At 35.7% G+C, this 7,602-nt stretch overlaps 1 non-coding gene across 1 annotated transcript; it reads right to left on the reverse strand.

Annotated features, from left to right (window-relative positions):
* Positions 1–4,145: 4,145 nt before the first annotated feature.
* LOC132501602 (U7 small nuclear RNA) lies at positions 4,146–4,206 on the reverse strand. The gene has a single exon (XR_009534268.1). It is a non-coding gene; the product is annotated as a U7 small nuclear RNA (small nuclear RNA).
* Between the last annotated feature and the right edge of the window lie 3,396 nt (positions 4,207–7,602).

Consider the following 7,602-nt stretch of genomic DNA (forward strand, 5'->3'; position numbering starts at 1 on the left):
TATCAGCATACAAGAACTCAGGAAATGCTCTTGCCATGTTCCCTTTCTGAGGAATTAAATAACAAACTTCAGAAAATCAATATGTATAGAGATACATCAATATAAGACTAGTGGTGAGCATCAAATATACACTTACTTATAGAATTAATACTGAATGTAAATAGAAGGGAGAGAATATAGTATGTAATGGCTATATGCTCTTACATGCAACATACAATGCTAAAAACCACAAGAAAATAGAGGAAATGGGAACAACCAAAAAATTTCTTAACTGTTTTCAGTAATCATAATTGGTGGTAATAGTATTGTTATTACATATGGAATAAGAGGTAAAGCAAATGGGTACTTATGAGACTATTCTTATTTGATCATCTCCACTGTACTTGAGAACCAGAATTCTTGGTGAGGAAGTATGGTGTTTTAGATGTAATAAAGAAGAGGTTAAGTGAAAAAGATGATATACCAGCTAAGTAACACTTACTTGTCCTTTAATTTCAGGACATGCACACTCTCTGTCTTATATATAGAATATGGCTTTTCTCTCTGGAAAACTCTTCCTCCAGCTTGGTCACCTCCCACACTTATTTCACATCTTGATATAAATATTACCTTCTCAATGAAGCTAATCCTAACTCTGCAATATGCCCCACAACCCAGTCCCTCTTATCTCTTTTACTTTTTCCATTCTCTGTAGCATATATCCATTTCTAACATACTATGCAATTCATATATTTATTATGTTTATTACATATTGCTTGTCTCCACTGCCAGAATGTGAGTTTTAGGAGCACAGAAATCTTTCTCTATAATTCAGTGATGTAGCTCAAACATCTAGAACACTTAGAGATACTCAAAATATGTGTTGGATGAATTGTTGAATTTCATTAGACTACTAAGAACTAAAAGTTTGTTTCATTTGGGTTACCATAGTACCACCTGGCTCATACTGTAAAGAAAAGCATTTTCAAACTCAGTTGAAAGCTGTTAGAGATACTTTCACTGGATTTCAGTTTATGTACTTCCATCTAAATCAAGAAAGAACTAGGCTGTGTAGATGCTCCTTTAGTACCATAAGGGTATAATTAAAAGTGCAGTCAAGTGAGTAAAGTGAACTCTCACATTTTAGATTATTACTTGCGGAGGCCAAAAGCAAACAATGTAAAATGAAAATAAATTCCAGTCATACTTCGTTTTAGTGCACTTCACAGATACTGCAGTTTTTACAAAGTGAAGTTTTGTGGCAACCCTACACAGAGCAAGTCTATCAGTGCCATTTTTCTAACAGCATTATTTTTTAATTAAGGTATGTACATCTTTTTAGACATAATGCTATTACACACTTAATAGATTACAGTATAGTATAAACATAACTTTTATAGGCACTGGGAAACCAAAAAATTCATGACTTGCTTTATTGCAATACTCACTTTATTGCAGTGGTTTGGAACGAACCTGCAATATCTCGAAGGTATGCCTCAAAGAACATAAAAAGAATCTTGTAGAACAGTGAGAATAAATATACTTCTCTACTCTATACTGTTTCTAGGAAATTATTTTTTTAAATTGATCCCTCAAGGACTCTTTTTGTAAAGCATCAAAAAATAGTACTATTTGAAATTGGTATTATAGACTAAAATGCTTTATTTTTGTAATCTAATTTTGAGAATAGGTTGTTTTGTAAAGTATGTTCCCAGTAGAAAGATAATTTATGCACTTGAATCAAAAGAGGAATTTTAATATAGTGTTTAAAACTAGACTTTTTAGAATAATAATGTAAAAGAAGTTTTCCATTTCCTAGTTAAAAATTGTTTTGTCATGTATGTGCATTATACATTTTTTAACATTTAATAACTGTAGACATTTGTCATTTGGGCGGGACACCAAGCATCAGAGCCTCTGTGTCAAATATCTTTGATCCATCCTTCCAGATACACTCTCTACCCTGCCTCATCTGCTACCTGTGCTGGCAGTCTGGCCATATGGACTACATCCACATGTCCATATCTCTCTAGTTTCTGGTTCATTTAAGCCAATAGGGGGCTTTGGCAGGAGATCAGAATGAGGTAGGGGAGTGAAGTGAGTGCATTTATTTCCCTTGGCTCTCTCTCTGAAATGTTGTGTTGATCTGGCTGCCTTCAAAGTCACTGTTTCTGGGTCAATGCTTCTCTCAAGGGTGATGACTCTACCAAAGTAACCTACGTGAAATTGCATTTTATTGGTTAAATCTGCATTTCCTCCTGTTACTTAATTTGCATTTCTAGCAAAGTTGACCATAGTTTCATATTCCTGTTCCTTTGTTCATTTTTCTGTTAGGTTATTCAGTTGTAAACTTTCCCTAAAAATTCAGAATAACAATTCTTTTTGGTTGTATGCATTGCATATAACTTCTTTCAGTCTTTGACTCACCTTTTGAATTTATCTGTGGGTCCTTTGTAATAAATAAAATTTTAATTTTAATGCAATAAAGTTAAAATCTTTTACTTGTGGTTTGTTCTTTTTTTAAAAAATTTATTTATCTTTGACTGTGTTGGGTCTTCGTTTCTGTGCAAGGGCTTTCTCTAGTTACGGCGAGCGGGGGCCACTCTTCATCACGATGCATGGGCCTCTCACTGTTGTGACCTCTCTTGTTGTGGAGCACAGGTTCCAGACGCGCAGGCTCAGTAGTTGTTGCTCACGGGCCTAGTTGCTCCGTGGCACGTGGGATCTTCCCAGACCAGGGCTTGAACCCATGTCCCCTTCATTGGCAGGCAGATTCTCAACCACTGCGTCATGAGGGAAGCCCTGTGGTTTGTTCTTTTTTGTGTTTTTTTTTCGTAAAGTCTTCTTTTCTATCCATGGGTAAAAGACAGTTTCCTATATTTTCTTCTTAAGTCATTACAATTTTGTTTTTGACATTTGGGACCTTAAATATTATTCAAACTCTTCTAAAGTCTGCAGAAACAGCAATAAAATAAATAAATAAAACTTCACCTCATAGTTTACTTTAGCATTATTTTGAGCTAATCTACTATATTGGGCACCATATTGAATTATAAAAGATGTGAGAGTTACCATTAGAAAACCTTATACTGAATTCTATTCTGCCACTTACCTGCTATGTGTCTTTGAGTTGCATAACCTCATATTTATTCATCTATAAAACTGGAGTAATCATAAAGTTTCTAACTAGATTAAAAATTAAATTCTTGGGATTATGCTTTATAAATTATAAAATTATAAATATTCTTTATTGAATTTCTATCAGGATTCCCTGTTAAAAATACTAACTGGCATTAGTTTTATATTCATTCATTAAACTAATATGTACTGATCAGCTAACATTAGCCAATTTCTCTCATAAAAATCTCTACTCTCTTCCTGAGAGTAAATTTTAGAGCCAGCTTAAGTGAAAAGGAGAAAAGCAATAGTTATCATTCTACTTCAATATTGCTATGAATGAAAAATTTACTTTGTGTCTATATAAGGTCCAACATCTGGATAAAAATTTTAAAACATTAATTTATTACCCATATTTCAAATGTTTTTGGTTTCTACCTAGATGCCTGTTTAATCATCTACATGATTTTATCCAATTATCTATCTTGCAACCAATCACCATGTAAGACCCATGGGCATAGCCAGTGCCCTGCCATTTTGAAAAACATATGGTAAAATTAGTCTACTCTGGTGTGTAAGATGCCAGAAGTATCAGGATTTTCAGCAACACCAACCAGCCATTTTGGCTACCATATCAACTGATTCAGATTGACCGAGGAGCAATTTTATGAACTCTGTGGGGAGTATGTATTGTTATATCTGGAAATATCAGGTGCCAAGTGGCCTACTCTGGTCATTCAGCCTTAGATGAGAAAGTGCATACAAATCAGTGTGTTCACATTGTTACCATGGTGACCATTGGGCTAAATGGAAGTCCTGAAAAATGCCCATCATAAGGTTGTATGTTGTTTTAAAAACATGAGTAGAAAAACCATATATTTATATCACAGATTTGGTCTCACTGGGGGTTGAGTTATGTTTCTAATGTGCGGCCAGATGTTTTATATCACTCTCTTTTCATAAAGTAGAAAGTCTGCTACACAGGCATTCTTGTTTATGAATATTAGCATACATGTTTCCACAGAGTATTTTTTTTGGGGGGGGAAGGAGGTGGTTTCCTATGTGGCCCGAAAAACCTGCTAGACAAATTCTAAAAGAGCTGTAACACTTCCACAGAGTATTTTAAATTGGTTTCATGTAGTTTGTATTGAGGGAAAAATATCTCTGAAACATACCAACGGAATCTCTGAAAAACTGTTACATATACAAAATTTATCATCTTTTTAAAATTTTTATTTTATTATTTATTTTTATTGAGATATAATTGATATATAAGATTGTGTGTGGTTAAAGTGTACAGTGTGTTGATTTGATACATTTATATATTGCAATATGAATACCACCATAGCATCAGCTAATACCTCTCTCATGTTGCATAATTATCATTTCTTTTTTTTATGGGGAGACCATTTAAGATCTAGTCTCTTTGCAACTCTGAGGTGTATAATACAGTATTGTTAACTATAATCACTAGATTATAGTGATCTCCAGAACTCACTCATCTTGTAACTGCAAGTTTGTAGTTTGTACCCTTTAATGAAGATCTCCCCAGTTTGTCCAACCCTCAACCCCTGATAACCACTATTCTGCTCTCAGTTTCTATGAGTTTGGCTTTTTAGACTCCACATATATCAATACATGCTATCATAGAGTATTTATCATTCTCTCTGACTTATCTCACTTAGCATAATGCTCTCAAGGTCTGTGTTGTCACTAATAAGATTTCTTTCTTTCTCATGCTGAATAATATTTCATTTTATATAGATAGATAGGTATAGATAAAGAAGATATAGAGATAGAGATAGAAAAGATATATGTATCTTCTTTATTCATCCGTTTATGGAGACTTAGGTTGCTTCCATATCTGGGTTATTATGAATAACGCTGCAATGGGAGTTCAGGTATCTTCAATATCCTGATTTCATTTCCTTTGGATATATACTCAGAAGTGGGATTGCTGAGTCAAATGGTAGTTCCATTTTTAATTTTTTTAGGAATCTTCATTCTTTTCTCCATAGTGGCTGAACCAATTTATACTTACATACTGAGTAATGCACAATTCTCTACATCCTCACCATCACTTGTTAAATCTTGTCTTCTTGATGATAGCCAGTCTAATGGGTGTGAGGTGATATCTTATTGTGGTTTGGGTTTGCAGTTCCCTGATGATTAGTGATGTTGAGAATCTTTTCCATGTACCTGTTGGCCATTTGTATGTCTTCTTTAGAAAAAATGTCTATTCATTCCTCTGCCCATTATTTATTGTTTTGTTATTGAGTTGTATGAGTTCTTTATAGATTTTGGATATTAACCCTCTATCCAATGTATGGTTCGCAGATATTTTCATCCACCCAAAGGCTACCTTTTCATGTTGTTGATTGTTTCTTTTGCTGTGCAGAAGATTTATAGTTTGATGTAGTCCCATTTGTTTATTTTATTGCTTGTGCTTTTGATGTCATATCCAAAAAAATCAGTGCCAAGATCAACATGAAGATTTTTCCCTATCTCTTTTTCTAGGAGTTTTACAGTTTCAGGTCTTCTGTTGAGGTCTTTAATCAATTTTGAATTAATTTTTGTGAATAATGTAATATAGGAGTCCAATTTCATTTTCTGCATGTGATTATCCAGCTTTTTAAATACCATTTATTGAAGATACGATTCTCTCCCCATTGAGTATTCTTGGCTCCCTTGTTAAATATTCATTGATCATATATATAGGCTTATTTCTGGGCTCTCTATTTTGTTCCATTGGTGTATGGGTCTATTTTTATGCCAGTACAGTATACTGTTTTAATTGCTATACTTTTTAGTATAATTAGAAATCAGAAAGTGTGATGCTTCCAACTTTGTTCTTCTTCCTCAAGATTGCTTTGGCTATTTGGGGTCTTTTGTGATTCTATACAAATTTTAGGATTGTTTTTTCTATTTCTGTAAAAACGCCACTGGAATTCTGATAGGGATTGCATTGAAACTATAGATGGTTTGGGATAATATGGACACATTAATAACATCCCTACCATCCATAAACAAGAGATCTTTCCAATTGTTTGTATCTTCTTTAATTTCTTTCATCAAAGTCTTATATTTTTCATTGTACAGATCTTTTACTTCTTTGGTTAAATTTATTTATGAGTATTTTATTGGTTTTGATGTTACAATGAATGAGATTGTTTTCTTTATTTCTTTTCTAGATATTTCATTGTTAGTGTATAGAAATGCAACTGATTTCTGTATGTTGATTTTATATTCTGCAACTATACTAAATTTGTTGATTAGCTCTAACAGTTTTTTGGTTGAGTCCTTAGTATTTTCTATATATATACACGATCATGTCATCTGCAAATAATGACAATTTTACTTTTTCTTTGCCAATTTGGGTTGCTTTTATTTATTGGGACTTACTGAACTATGTTGAATAAGAGTGGTGAGAGTGGGCATCCTTGTCTTGTTCCTGATCTTAGAGGATAATCTTTTAACCTTTCACAGTTCAGTATGAAGTTAGCTGTGGCCTTTGTTGTATATGACCTTTTTCAGGTAAATTGCCTATCTCCACTTCACTTAATTGTTCTTCTGGGGTTTTATCTTGTTCCTTCGTCTGGGACATATTCCTCTGCCGTCTCATTTTGTCTAACTTTCTGTGATTGTGATTTCCATTTCTCAGGATGCAGGGTTGTAGTTCTTCTTGCTTCTGCTGTCTGCCCCCTGGTGGATGAGGCTGTCTAAGAGGTTTGTGCAGACTTCTTGGTGGGAGGGACTGGTTCCTGCCCACTGGTGGGTGGAGTTCGGTCTTGTCCCTCTGAGGGGGCAGGGCCATGCCAAGGGCTGTGTCCAGAGGGCTGTGGACTCAGGAAGACTTGAGGCAGCCTGTCTGCTGATGGATGGCTCTGTGTTCCTGCCCTATTGGTTGTTTGGTCTGAGGCATCACAGCCCTGGAGCCTACAGGCTGGGGGGTGGGGCCAAGTCTTGGTAAGAAAATGGTGGCCTCCAGGAGGGCTCACAGCAATGAGTACTCCCCAGAACTGCCACTACCAGTGTCTTTGTCCCTGCCGTGAGCCACAGCTACCCCCTGCCTCCACAGGATACCCTCCAGTACTATCAGGTAAGTCTAGCTCAGTCTCTTATGAGGTCACTGCTTTTATTCCCTGGGTCCTGGTGCATGTAAGACCTTACGTGTGCCTTCCAAGAGTGGAGTTTCTGTTTCCTCCAGTCCTGTGGAATTCCTGTGATCAAACCCTGCTGGCCTTCAAAGCCAGATTCACTGAGGGCTCCTCCTCCCGTTGCCAGACCCCCAGGTTGGGGAGCCTGACGTGGGGCTCAGAACTTTCACTCCTGTGGGAGAACGTCTGTGGTATAATTATTTTCTAGTTTGTGTGTCACCCACCTAGTGTGTATGGGATTTGATTTTATTGCAGTTGTGCCCCTCATACCGTCTTGTTGTGGCTTCTTCTTTGTCTTTGGATGTAGGTCTTTTTTGGATGTATCTTTTTTGGTAGGTTCCAGCATTTT

This window comes from Mesoplodon densirostris, chromosome 1 (genome assembly GCF_025265405.1).
Source record: "Mesoplodon densirostris isolate mMesDen1 chromosome 1, mMesDen1 primary haplotype, whole genome shotgun sequence".
Taxonomy (NCBI): domain Eukaryota; kingdom Metazoa; phylum Chordata; class Mammalia; order Artiodactyla; family Ziphiidae; genus Mesoplodon; species Mesoplodon densirostris.